This window comes from Delphinapterus leucas, chromosome 11 (genome assembly GCF_059928025.1).
Source record: "Delphinapterus leucas isolate spDelLeu-1000000601 "Yukka" chromosome 11, BTC_Dleu_Yukka2, whole genome shotgun sequence".
In the NCBI taxonomy this organism is placed as follows: Eukaryota; Metazoa; Chordata; class Mammalia; order Artiodactyla; family Monodontidae; genus Delphinapterus; species Delphinapterus leucas.
In genome coordinates this window covers 38,636,399-38,650,369 of record NC_143139.1, presented here as the reverse complement: position 1 = coordinate 38,650,369, position 13,971 = coordinate 38,636,399, and the positions used below count along the sequence as shown (strand labels likewise).

The 13,971-nt window shown below is 37.8% G+C and overlaps 1 pseudogene; it reads left to right on the top strand.

Moving 5' to 3' along the window:
• Positions 1-11,278: 11,278 nt before the first annotated feature.
• On the top strand, positions 11,279-12,620 carry LOC111173727 (olfactory receptor 8S1-like; annotated as a pseudogene).
• The last annotated feature ends 1,351 nt before the right edge of the window (positions 12,621-13,971 follow it).

Genomic DNA, 13,971 nt, shown 5'->3' with positions numbered 1-13,971 from the left:
ACAAAATCTGGCTTTTTACACCCTGACTGACCGACATCCATTTTTTACACACACAGCTGCTACTCTCCACTCTGTCTATTTCACCTCCTACTCTGTTAAACATTTCTGTGCCTTCTTTGGATATCTACCTGGCTCTGTTTTTTAGTAGGAGGTGAATAGTAAGTCTTTTTTTGTCCAATCAAGTTCCCTGTTCCTGGAGTATAGGTTGGTAACCAATCATTTATTCTATTTATTTATTTTTAATTTTTAAAATTTTCCTCAGATTTATTGAGACATAATTAACATAAAATATTGCATAAGTTTAAGGTGTACAATGTGATTATTTGATACATGTATATATAATGAAAGGATTACCACAATAGGATTAGTTAAAACCTCCATCACCGCACACAATTACCTTTATAAATTTTGTAGTAAAAACATTGAAGATCTACTCTTCTAGCAACATTCAAATGTATAATACAGTGTTGTTAACCATTTATTCTATTTAAAATCCTAAGTTCATGGGAGAATGAGAGGCTCATAATGGGTCATATCATTATTTGTTGAATATAGAGAGAATGAAATGATGAAGCAAATAGGACATATCATGTGTAACTTTTCTGATGAAATGTCCCCAGCTTGAATTTCAGTTTCAGAAATAAGCAGGCTTGAGGGAGACTGGGAAGTGGTGGGGGAAGGGGGAAAAACAGAACCCAAATTCAGTTATTAAAAAGTCATTTTCTCTTACATGTAAGTTTGTAAAATTCTGTTGAAATAAAATAGTTTATTTGTATTCTTCAGTAGCAAAGAATTTTCTCTGCATTTGGAATTTACTGTCTGTTCTGGGCTAGATATTTGCTCCAGTTTAACCTTCAGTGTAGACCTGGATATTATCCCATTTTTGTTCCTGAGCACTCAGCCTGAGTAAACTCTAGCATATCCAAAGGATGTTGAAGAAGCTGTGAGCTAGAGATTCAACACTGGAAAACCTCTTTCCCATGCTAAGTGCCTGCACAATCAGCAAGGCAGGTGGAAGCCCAAGTTGTGAGATTCTATAATCATCTAATCCTGGCCCGCAGCACAGATCCTCTGACTGTGGGACCAAGTGAAGAGAAGGCTTCACTTCTATCTTGCAATGACAGGCAACACTAATTCCAAATTCTGCTCACTTACCTTGCAAGAGGAAGTACTGTTGCTTCAATACATGTTGAAGTCAAATGCCTATTTCTAAATTCAATAAAAGGAGAAGAGGGGGAGACTTGGGTGCTTACATAGAGAAAAACAAGTGAAAAGAAAGTGGAACCCAGTGAGATCCTCTTATTAAAGTGTGAAATTTTTCAGTTAACTTGGTTAGCTGTGTTTCAGCACTTGTCAAACAGGTCACTTTTTGCTAACTTGTTTATGTCTGTCAGACATCATCTGAAAGAGAAGTAGAGTGAGAGATGGCATTTTCTGGATCATTGTAAGAATATCCTACATAATCATCACCTTTCATCCTATGATTTATATGTAAATTTATACTACTGTGGAACCACTCCACTTAAATTACTATCTGCCCAAAGTTTAAATTAAATCAGTTCTGAGGACAAAGCATATTTAATGATATTATAAATTAGCTCCTTTAGATACAATGATTTATGTAATTTCCATGGAGGTAGATAACTGAGGACAATCCACAAAGAAATATCTCACAGTTTATCTATTCTATCTATCTCTAATCACACAGAAAATATTAGTTAATTGCATAAATGACTGGATAGGTAAATTAATTAAAGATAAGTCTTTTTTTTTTTTAACTTCAGACTTGAATTTTGGTCACATATATTTCAAGGCAGAAATGGTCTAAGTAACTAATAGAGGTCAGAAGAATATTAAAAACTCTGGATATCCCAGGAACATCAGAAATGGAGAGAGTGGTCACAATACTTGTGGTCTTGTGTGTGTGGAAAACAAACTCTGTATACCTTAACACCTGCCTTAGAAATTTGTCTGAATGTGCTCTTCCCCCTTCTCTTTTACTACCAATAATTTTGTTGACCAGAGTTGACAGCATAGTTAATAATAGCTGAAAAATAAACTATTTTCAGCTCATGCATTTAGGGTCTAGAAGAGGAGGATGACTCTAGGTCACTGAATCTCCTTACCTTTCTGCTCTGATGTTATTCTACCCACTCCTCCCTAGACTAGGAACCTCTTAAGTTTTGGTCTCAGCTTCCCAGATCAATGCAGAGTTTATAGTTAGTGTACAGTCAACACGATTTAGAGAGCATAAAGAGGATTTATTAGTAGATTATAAGAGCAGCTGAAGAAAAGAGTCTCACAATAGATAAAATCCATAAAGCCGTAAGCATCCAGAACTCAGTTTCTAGCACAAGTAATGTGGGAACTAAAGATAAAAGGAGTTGACTGAAAGAGACAGGTATGGAAGGCTAAAGAGAAGATGTAATCAGGACTTAGTAGCCCCACATGGGAATGCGGGGAACTTTTAGAGAAATCATGGAGGTCTGACTTTTTCTGCCACAAAAGTCATCTTTTGGTTTTTGTCTTACCATAACATAAGTCATTTTTTGTCCTGGGATCTCTAGGCACACGAAACCAACTTTTTTATAGCCTAACTACAGAAAGCACAGACATTAATCTTTTGCAAATCAAGATGATGGAAAGAAAGTAGACTATTTCAGATGGAGAGGTTTAAGGACACATCATCGGAAATCTGTCTAGGTACTGCCACTCTCACTCGTTAAATGCAGTGAGAAACATTAAGATTCTGAAAGGAGCTCAGGAGAGATTTCTTTTATGTCATCCTAACCTCAATCACAGAGGCTTCTCTTTGTTTAGCTGCCTTTGTGATTTTATGTACTAGACAAAGAATATCAGTGAAGCAAGTGAGGTTCAGATATAATGTAGCAGAAGGGAAGCCAGTAATTTGGCTGACGGAGCAGCAGAAGCTCAGGAGAGCACTATACCTGAGGTCACAACCTGAAGCCAAACTTGAAACTCAGTACTTCGAAGAACTGAGCTTTGTACACATCCTAGGGCATTCCCACATGTATAACGTTTGTAACTTTAGGGTTGAAGCTTTAAGTGTAAACCCTGGGGTCTGGTGGACTTTAAAGTAGGCAGGATGGGTAGTATTTTCTTATTGCCCACTTAGGAGGGATTCTCCATTTGGAAATTATCTAGGAAGGTGTGTAGTGAGATACGTTTCACCAGGCATCTTTATTTTCCGTATTCACACGAACTGTCTCTGGACACCTTTGGTCTGAACATTATGATGATTAAACTAGTTAAAAAAGTCATTGACTCCATCCAATTTGCATCTCACACACTTGTAAACCCTTATCTCACACAACAGTGTTGCAAAACACACTGGGATGACAAGGGCGATCACAGCTTCCTTCTTCAGGTCAGTGAACCCGGTTAGGGGAGGCGACCTCATCTTTGGAGAGAAAGTGTTTAATCAAAATGAGCATCTACTCAGGCAGTGCGAGACTTTTGTTTTAAAGCAGAGAGCACTATTCACCTCTGTTGTGACAGGGAAAGTTCTCATAACGTTTTAAATGATTAATTAATACACATGAAAGACTAGAGTCAGTGACTTCAGTCACTAATAGAGGAAAATTTATTCAAAAGTCGAAAATGTTTATTTAATTCCAGTACTGTGTTGAACAGATGTGATGAAAGCTGGCATCCTTGTATTTTTCTTGATCTTAGAAGGAAAATTTTCCGCCTTTTAACCTTATGTATGATGTTAGCTGTAGGCTTTTCATATATGGGCTTTATTATGTTGAGGTAGTTTCCTTCTATTCTTAGATAGTTGAGTGTTCGGCGTTTTTTAAAGCATGAGGGTGTTGAAAGTTTTCTTTCCTGTGATGTCTTTGTCTGGCTTTAGTATCAGGGTGATGGTGCTCTCATAGAATGAGGTAGGAAGTGTTCCTTCCCCCCCACCCCTTTTTTTTGGAAGAGTTTGAGAATGATTAGTATTAATTCTTTTTTAAACATTTTGTAAAACCCACCAGTGGAGCCATCTGGTCCTGGGATTTTTTTAGGTGAGACTTTTGAATACTGCTATAATCTTTTTGCTTGTTACAGGTCTGTTCAGTTCTTCTCTTTCTTTTTGAGTAAGTTTTGGTATTTTGTGTGCTTTCAGGCAATTGTCTATTTTATGCAAACTATCTAGTTCGTTGGCATACAGTTTTTCATAGTGTTGTCTTACAATTTTGTAAATTTCCGTAATATGTTAGAAATGTCTCCACTTTAATATCTGATTTTGTTGAGTTTATTTTCTTGTTCATTGCAGCTCAAGGTTTGTCAATTTTGTGTCATTTATTGCTCTTCCTGGAGAGCTGGAACTGGAAACTCCATAAGGTAATCTCAGTTTCTGTGTGACGTATACAGCTCATTCTCACGTGGAGAACTGTTCAAAATCTTGTCAATTGATTGCACAATGGAAATCATTATGATTTGTATATAAATCCTAGGTAATTTTTTTTTAAGATGTTGGGGGTAGGAGTTTATTAATTAATTTATTTATTTTTGCTGTGTTGGGTCTTCGTTTCTGTGCAAGGGCTTTCTCTAGTTGTGGCAAGCGGGGGCCACTCTTCATCGCGGTGCGCGGGCCTCTCACTATCGCGGCCTCTCTTGTTTCAGAGCACAGGCTCCAGACGCGCAGGCTCAGTAGTTGTGGCACACGGGCCTAGTTGCTCCGTGGCATGTGGGATCCTCCCAGACCAGGGCTCGAACCCGTGTCTCCTGCATTAGCAGGCAGACTCTCAACCACTGCGCCACCAGGGAAGCCCAATCCTAGGTAATTTTTACTGCAGTCTAACTTATGTAATAATACTATGGATTTCCAGGTTTGTTTAGTAAAACTTTGCAAAATAAAACCTAACAAAGCACTTCCCTTATCCCACCACAGAGCATATGAGGTATCTAACTGAGCAAGGAGCAGCACATAAGCCAAAATCAGGACACATTTAAAAAAAATAGGTGATGGTTATCTTTGGCACCTCTCACTTTATACTTTCCCCCTAATGCCAAGTGCCCCTCATAAAGTAAGGGACTTCAAGCTAATACAGACCATTTAAAAACCTGTGTCTTGGTTACACAGATTGGCTTGTCTTCCAAAAGCAGTGTCATTCATTCATTCATGTTTTTCACTATTACATTCTGAGCAACACATGGATTATATATTATGCTTGGTACCTTTTGTCTAATTCTGAAATGAACTCTTCTCAGGGAATTTTTCTTTAGGCAGGAGCCAACTAATTTTCTCCACGTAATGGCTGTTAATATCTAGAAACAAACCTATTATGTTATGTTCCCAAAGCTGTTTATTTTAAAATTTGAAATAGGTTTTGAAGAAATAAATCAATAATGGTGATATTTCTGCCACAGTAAAAATGGAAATTTTAAAATAATTTTAAAAGCACTTTATTGAGGTGTGATTGACAAAGAAAAAGCTATACATATTTAATTTATATGACTTGATGAATTTGAAGATGAGTGGACATCTGTGAAACCATCAAAACAATCAATGCATAAACATATCCATCACCACCAAAACTTTCCTCCACCCTCTTTATTATTATTGCGATTGTTTGTTTGTGATAATAACACTTAAGGGCTAACCTCTTAACCACTTTTAAGTATACAATACAGCATTATTAACTGTAGTCCCTGTGCTGTACAGGAGATCTCAAGAACTTACCAACGTTGTATAATTAACTTCATACTCTTTGACTAATACCTCCGTCTTACCCCTTCCTCCCAGACTCTGACAACCCCATTCTACTCTCTGCTTTTATGAGTTTGGCTATTTTAGATTCCTCATATAAGTGGTATCATGTAGTATTTTTCCTTCTTTGCCTGGCTTATTTCACTAAGTATATAGTCCTCCAGGTTCATCCATGTTGTTGCAAATGGCAGGATTTCCTTTTTTTAAGGCTGAATAATATTTTATGTATTTATGGCATTTTCTTTATCCATTAATCTGTTGATTGACACTTAGATTGTTACCATGTCTTGGCTACTGTGAATAATGTTGCAATGAGGAAGTACAGATATCTCTTCAAGATCTAGATTTCAGTTCCTTTGGAAATATACCCAAATGATTGCTGGATTATGTGGTAGCTGTATTTTTTAATATTTTGAGGAACTTCCATACTATTTTCCTAAGTGACTACCAATTTACATTCCTACCAACAGCATGCCAGGTTTCCCCTTTTCTCCACAGCTTCACCAACAATTATTTATTTTTTTTTGATAACAGCCATCCTAACTGGTATGAGGTGATATCTCTTTGTGACTTAGATTTGTATTTCACGGATGAGTGGTGATGTTGAACACCTTTTCTTGTACCTATTGGCCATTTGTATGTCTTCTTTAGAAAAATGTCAATTCAGATCCTTTGTTAATTTCTTAATCAGGTGACGATGGTGATAATGTTGCTAATGAGTTGTAAGAGTCCCCTATATATGTTCGATATCAACCCTTTAACAGATCTATGGTTTGCAAATATTTTCTCCCATTCCTTAGGTTGCCTTTTCATTTTGTTGATTGTTTCCTTTGCTTTGCGGAGCCTTTTAGTTTGATACAGTCTCACTTAGTCTATTTTTGTTGTTATTTCCTGTGCCTTTGATGTCATATTCAAGAAAACATTGACAAGACCAATAATAAGAAGCTTTCCCCAGTGTTTTCTTCTACTAGTATTATAGTTTCAGGTCTTACATTTAAACTTTTAACGCATTTTTGAGTTAATTTTTGTGTACAGTGTAAGATAAGGATCCAATTTCATTGTTTTTCATGTGGATATATAGTTTTACCAATACCACTTATTGAAGAGACTGTCCTTTCTCCGTTGCATACTCTTGGCACGCTTGTTGGAGATTGACTTTGCATGCATGAGTTTATTTCTGGGCTCTCTGTTCTGTCCTATTTGTGTGTACGTTTGTTTTTCTGCCAGTGCCTTACTGTTTTTATTATTCTAACTTTGTAATAAATTTTGAAATGCGGGTGTGTGATGCATCCAGCTTTCTTCTTGCTCAAAATTGCTTCAGCTATTTAGGGTATTTCTGTGGTTTCATACGGATTTTAGAATTGTTTGTTCTGTTTCTGAAAAATGCCATTGGTATTTTGAAAGGGATTGTGTTGACTCTGTAGATCACTTTGGTTAGCATGGACATTTTAAAAATATTATTTCTTCCAATCCGTGAAGACAGAATATCTTTCCATTTATGTGTGTCTTCTTAAGTTTCCTACATCAAAGTCAGAGTTTTTACTATAAAGATCTTTAATCTCCTTGGTTAAATTTATTCCTAGGTATTTTATTCTTTTTGGTGCTATTGTAAATGGGATTGTTTTCTTAATTGCCTTTTCAGCTAGTTAGTTGTTAGTGTATAGAAATATAATGTTTTTCTATATTGATTTCACATCCTACAACTTTACTGAATTCATTTATTAATTCTAACAGTTTTTTTGTTGTACTTAGGGTTTTCTATATATAACATTGTATTATATAACAATAGAGACAATTTAAATCCTTCCTTTCCCATTTGGATGCTTTTTTTTTTTTTAACATCTTTATCGGCGTATAATTGCTCTACAATGGTGTGTTAGTTTCTGCTTTATAACAAAGTGAATCAGTTATACATATACATATGTTCCCATACCTCTTCCCTCTTGCGTCTCCCTCCCTCCCACCCTCCCTATCCCACCCCTCCAGGCGGTCACAAAGCACCGAGCGGATATCCCTGTGCCATGCGGCTGCTTCCCACTAGCTATCTACCTTACGTTTGTTAGTGTATATATGTCCATGCCTCTCTCTCGCCCTGTCACAGCTCACCCTTCCCCCTCCCCATATCCTCAAGTCCGTTCTCCAGTACGTCTGTGTCTTTATTCCTGTCTTACCCCTAGGTTCTTCATGACATTTTTTTTTCTTAAATTCCATATATATGTGTTAGCATACGGTATTTGTCTTTCTCTTTCTGACTTACTTCACTCTGTATGACAGACTCTAGGTCTCTCCACCTCATTACAAATAACTCAATTTCATTTCTTTTTATGGCTGAGTAATATTCCATTGTATATATGTGCCGCATCTTCTTTATCCATTCATCCGATGATGAGCACTTAGGTCGTTTCCATCTCCGGGCTATTGTAAATAGAGCTGCAATGAACATTTTGGTACATGACTCTTTTTGAATTATGGTTTTCTCAGGGTATATGCCCAGTAGTGGGATTGCTGGGTCATATGGTAGTTCTATTTGTAGTTTTTTAAGGAACCTCCATACTGTTCTCCATAGTGGCTGAACCAATTTACATTCCCACCAGCAGTGCAAGAGTGTTCCCTTTTCTCCACATCCTCTCCAGCATTTATTGTTTCTAGATTTTTTGATGATGGCCATTCTGACTGGTGTGAGATGATATCTCATTGTAGTTTTGATTTGCATTTCTCTAATGATTAATGATGTTGAGCATTCTTTCATGTGTTTGTTGGCAGTCTGTATATCTTCTTTGGAGAAATGTCTATTTAGGTCTTCTGCCCATTTTTGGATTGGGTTGTTTGTTTTTTTGTTACTGAGCTGCATGAGCTGCTTGTAAATTTTGGAAATTAATCCTTTGTCAGTTGCTTCATTTGCAAATATTTTCTCCCATTCTGAGGGTTGTCTTTTGGTCTTGTTTATGGTTTCCTTTGCTGTGCAAAAGCTTTTACATTTCGTTAGGTCCCATTTGTTTATTTTTGTTTTTATTTCCATTACTCTAGGAGGTGGGTCAGAAAGGATCTTGCTGTGATTTATGTCATAGAGTGTTCTGCCTGTGTTTTCCTCTAAGAGTTTGATAGTTTCTGGCCTTACATTTAGGTCTTTAATCCATTTTGAGCTTATTTTTGTGTATGGTGTTAGGGAGTGATCTAATCTCATACTTTTACATGTACCTGTCCAGTTTTCCCAGCACCACTTATTGAAGAGGCTGTGTTTTCTCCCCTGTACATTCCTGCCACCTTTATCAAAGATAAGGTGTCCATATGTGTGTGGGTTTATCTCTGGGCTTTCTATCCTGTTCCATTGATCTATCTTTCTGTTTTTGTGCCAGTACCATACTGTCTGGATGGATGCCTTTTTATTTCTTTTTCTTGCCTAACTGCTCTGGCTAGGACTTCTAATACTATATTGAGTAAGATTGGCAAGAGTGGGCATCCTTGTCTTGTTCTGATCTTAGAGGGATAGTTTTCAGTTTTTCACCACTGAGTGTGATGTTAGCTGTGGGTTTGTCATATATGGTCTTTATTATGTTGAGGTATGTTCCCTCAACACTTTGCTGAGAATTTTTATCATAAATGATGTTGAATTTTGTCAAATGCTTTTTCTGCATCCATTGAAATTATCATGTGGTTTTCATCCTTCTTTCTGTTAATGTGGTGTATCAGATTAATTGATTTGTGTGTGTTGAGCCATCCATGCATCCCAGGAATAAATCCACTTGACCATGGTGAATAATCCTTTTAGTGTACTGTTGAATTCAATTTGCTAATATTTTGTTGAGGATATTTACGTCTATGTTCATCAGGGATCTTGGCCTATAATTTTCTTTTCTTGTGGTGCCTCTGTTTGGCTTTGGAATCAGGGTAACGCTGGACTCATAAAATGAACTTGAAAGTGTTCCCTCTTCTATTATTTGGAAGTGTTTAAGAAGGATTGGTATTAATTCTTCTTTAAATATTTGGTAGCATTTGCCAGTGTGTGTTGGCTCTGAAATCATACAAAAACAAGCCTCATCCCTGGCTACAGTGAGCCCTTACTTGAGTTCCCTTCCAAGTTGCTTTGTTCTGGGGTGATCTCAGGATGAGCCCTGGGAGCCCCCATGAACAATGTTGCTATACACAAGAGTGAAAGAGGAAGAATTTAAGAAAGTATCTCCTTTATCCTGATGCCAAATTGCTGTAAATAAATGTCCAGATATTGTCCACAGTTTATCACTTTACATTATTAGTATTGAATCCATCATAAATGTTAACTTTCAATATGATTTTCTATTTCTTCCTTACAGTGGTATTCTCAATGTTGACTTCACAAGCTAAACAGTTTTATCACTTACTGGATCTGAAAGTGCTACAAACCAGTGTACCACTGAGAATTCAGGTAATTGGGTTTTATTCCTCACCTGGGCTTGGAAACTCAGCTATTTAGTCAATGACTGGACAAAAGGATAGGTTTCTGAGTCTTCAATGATGAATTAAATGAACTAGTGTTGAATTAGAACATCAAAGGCCAGGATGGGCCTCTAGATTGAGGCCAGAGTATTGAATAGTTATATTGAGACTCAGGTGAAGTCTAGAATATCAAGATAGTGTGGGAATATATACACAAGTCTTAAAGTGTGAGGATAGAGTTTAGATGACCATGTGGGACCTTAAAACCTGCCAGAATGGCTAAGACATCACATGCGGTGACTACATATATTATTGGATATATTGGTTTTAGAGTGAGCATGGTGTATCTACCCAGAGCATTGTTCTATTACTGGGAACAGCTTCTTATGACTCATTGTAATCATAGCATTGCCTACAAAAACCCACCTAAAATATCACTGGGCATGATAGTCTAGGCTACCAGTTTTTAAAAAATTTATTATAATTGTATTAATGTATTTTAAAATTAAATGATAACATGATGCTCCTAAATAAAACGAGAGAAATTTAAAACAAGAAAACTCCAAAGCAATCTAATTCCACATTCAGTCTCTAAATTCCTTCATGTCATATTGTCCTCCTACCCCCTAATGGTTTCTTACACTTCACCTTGGCCTCTATTCCCATGACTGAACACTTAATTTTATCATTATCATGCTTTTATAATTTCTTGTGTGCATGTGGGCATGCTCACAGACATACACATACATAACCAATGAATTCGTTTACACTTTATTGAAAACAAATGGAAGCAATCAAATGTAAATTCCCTTAACTCCTTGCACTCTTGACCTTCCCTCCTTGACACAGAATAGACAAAGTGCCTCTGCTCCTACCTAAGTCCTTTTCATCTAGATTTAATGCTGTATTTCTCAAGTAATTCACTCCTAATTTTTTTCTCCATATTTCTCTAGTATCAGCAAACTTTCCTTTTCAAATGTATCACTCTGAACCACATAAAAATACTCTAGCTCAAAAACAGATTATAATAAAAAATAGTAATATAGTTGATTTAAAACATCAATGGTACGATGATGCCCAGGAAGTGAGCTTTTAAATATCTGAATGTGGATTGTGAGACAGTAATGAAAAAACATTTATGCAGAATAAGATCTAGGTGCTGGGGTAACTGAGAGGCATTAAAGGACTTTTGATGGATCGTCTTTATTTGTTTTCCAGAGAGAACACTTCTCTATATGGCAATGAAAAACTACAGTGCTGTCAGTGAGTTCATTCCCCTTGGACTATCTGTTGAACCCCATACTCAGGCTGTACTCTTCGCGCTCTTCCTTCTGATTTACCTCCTCACTCTGATGGGAAATTTCTTAATGCTGCTGCTGATTAGGGCTGATTTCCACCTCCACATACCCATGTGCTTCTTTCTGAGATGACTCTCCTTTCTGGACCTTTGCCACCCATCTGTCACAGTCCCCAAGATGCTGGAAAATGTACTTTCTGAAAGTAAAACCATCTCTGTAGACAGCTGCCTGGCTCAGGCCTTCTTTGTGTTTGCCACCAGGGGCACTGAGGCATGTCTGCTGGCTGTGATGGCCTGTGACCACTATGTAGCCATCAGCTCCCCTCTGCTCTGTGGCCAGGTGATGAACAACCAGCTCTGTACTGGCCTGGTGTGGGGCTCCTGGGGCCTGGCCTTTGTTGATGCTCTCATCAACATCCTCCTGGCTGTCAACTTAGACTACTGTGAGGACCAAGCTCTTCCCCACTTCAGCTGCGAGCTGTCTTCCATCTTTCTTGCTTTGATACCTCCACCAGTTTCACACTCCTGCTCTGCTCTTCTGTCTTGCATCTCTTTGGAACCTTCATTATGATTGTTTCTTCCTATGACCACATTGTCTCCACCATCCTGAGCACCACCTCCACCTCAGGCAGAAGCAAGGCCTTCTCTACCTGCTCTTCTCACCTCACTGCAGTGATCCTGTTCTATGGCTCAGGTTTCCTCAGCTATTTCTTGCCAACCTCAGGCTCCACTCTGGAGATGATCTTCTCCTTTCAGTACAGTGTGATTACTCCCATGCTGAATCCCCTCTTCTATAGCCTACAGAACAAAGAGGTGAAGGCAGCTATGGGAAGAATGTTTAGAAAATATTTTCATTCTCTCTTGTAGTGTACACAAAATGATAATGAAAGAGGAGCTGAACTATTGCGCTACCTGATCAAACAATGGACTTTAAGGAGAGTTTCTTGGTTGTCCATGCTGCCAGATGTCACAGGGAACATAGTGGCATTTATTTCCTTGGAAATACTTCTGAAAAGGACAGGAAACTCTTATCTTAGGATGATTCAGGTTCAGTCTTATTTGAAAAAGGAGAAATGAATCAGATAACCCTCTTTTTCAAGGGATCATTTTGTTAAAATGTTGATTTATTATTCACATTATGTGGACATCTGTTGCTATTGTTGCTTATTACTTCTTCATGCTTCTTCATATAATTACACTTCAAGTCCACAGGAAGACGGATTTTCTCAAATTTACACATCCATAAAGTGAGGTGATCCTATAACCCACGATAGACTAACCATTCTACCCTTTCGCCCGACAGTGCATTGAGGCAAGGTGTGAAACGAAGACCCAAGTGAGGTTATTTAGAATCCTTCTCTAGGAAATTCAGATATTGAGCAGGAAGAAACAACAACAACGGCAACAAAAAAACCATCATTCAGAATAAAGTCAATCTGAGCATAGTGCCTAAAGAGACCACGAAACCCTGTTCCCCTGGCAATTGTCCTTTCTGAGGTCGTATTTTTAATAGATATGGTAATAATAGCTAATTTGTTACATTTCTTAACTCATGTCACAAAGTGCGCTAAGTTCCTGGGATAGACAGGATGGCCTCCTGAAGATGATCTCCTAATCCCTGGAACTTGTGAATATGTTATGTTGACAAAAGGGGCTGGGCAGATGAATAAGGTTATAGACCTTAAAAGGGGTCGAGTAGTATAGATTATCCAGGTGGGCTCGATCTAATCACATGAATCCTTAAAAGCAGGGAAACTTCTCCAGCTGTAGGCAGTTATGATGAGGCAGAAAGGGAAGGTCAGAGATAATATAAGCGCGAGAAAGACTCAACCCACCATTGCTGGTGTGGGTCCATGAGCCAGAGGTTGTGGGTGGCCTCTAGAAGCTGAAAACAACCCCCAGCCAAGACCCAGCAAAGAAATAGGAACTTTAGTCCATGGAATTCATGGAACTGAATTCTGCCAACAACCTGAATGGTGTCTCTCCTAGATCCTCCAGGTAAGACCTACTGACTTGACTTTGGCCTTGTGTGACCCAGGGCAAAAAATCAGTTGAGTGCACCCATATTTCTGACCTAAAGAACTATCAGAAAATGTATTTGCGTCATTTGAAGCCACTAAGTTTGTGGTAATTTGTTATGGCAGCAATAGAAAACTAATATAGTACATTTTATTATCCTACATAGTTATCTCAACAGATACATGGGATAGGTTTATTGTTAGCTTTCCTTTACTGATGAGGAAATGAGACTCAGGATGTTTGTATGCTGTCCAGCGATTCATAGCAAGGAAATGGTGGAGCTGGAATTTTAACCCATGCCGTTTGAATCAAGTCCATACTCTCAATCACTGTAGTGCTGCTTCCATTAAGTCTATGAGGCTCGCAAATACTTTCTATAATTATATTTGCTATTGGATTCAGTTGCTTACAAAGAATGGTAATTAATACCACTAATACCAAAGGTGAGGTTCAAGCAACAGGACTTTGGTGAAATGCCAAGTATTTAGATTTAGATATTTAGTTACGATTTGGGAAAAGACAG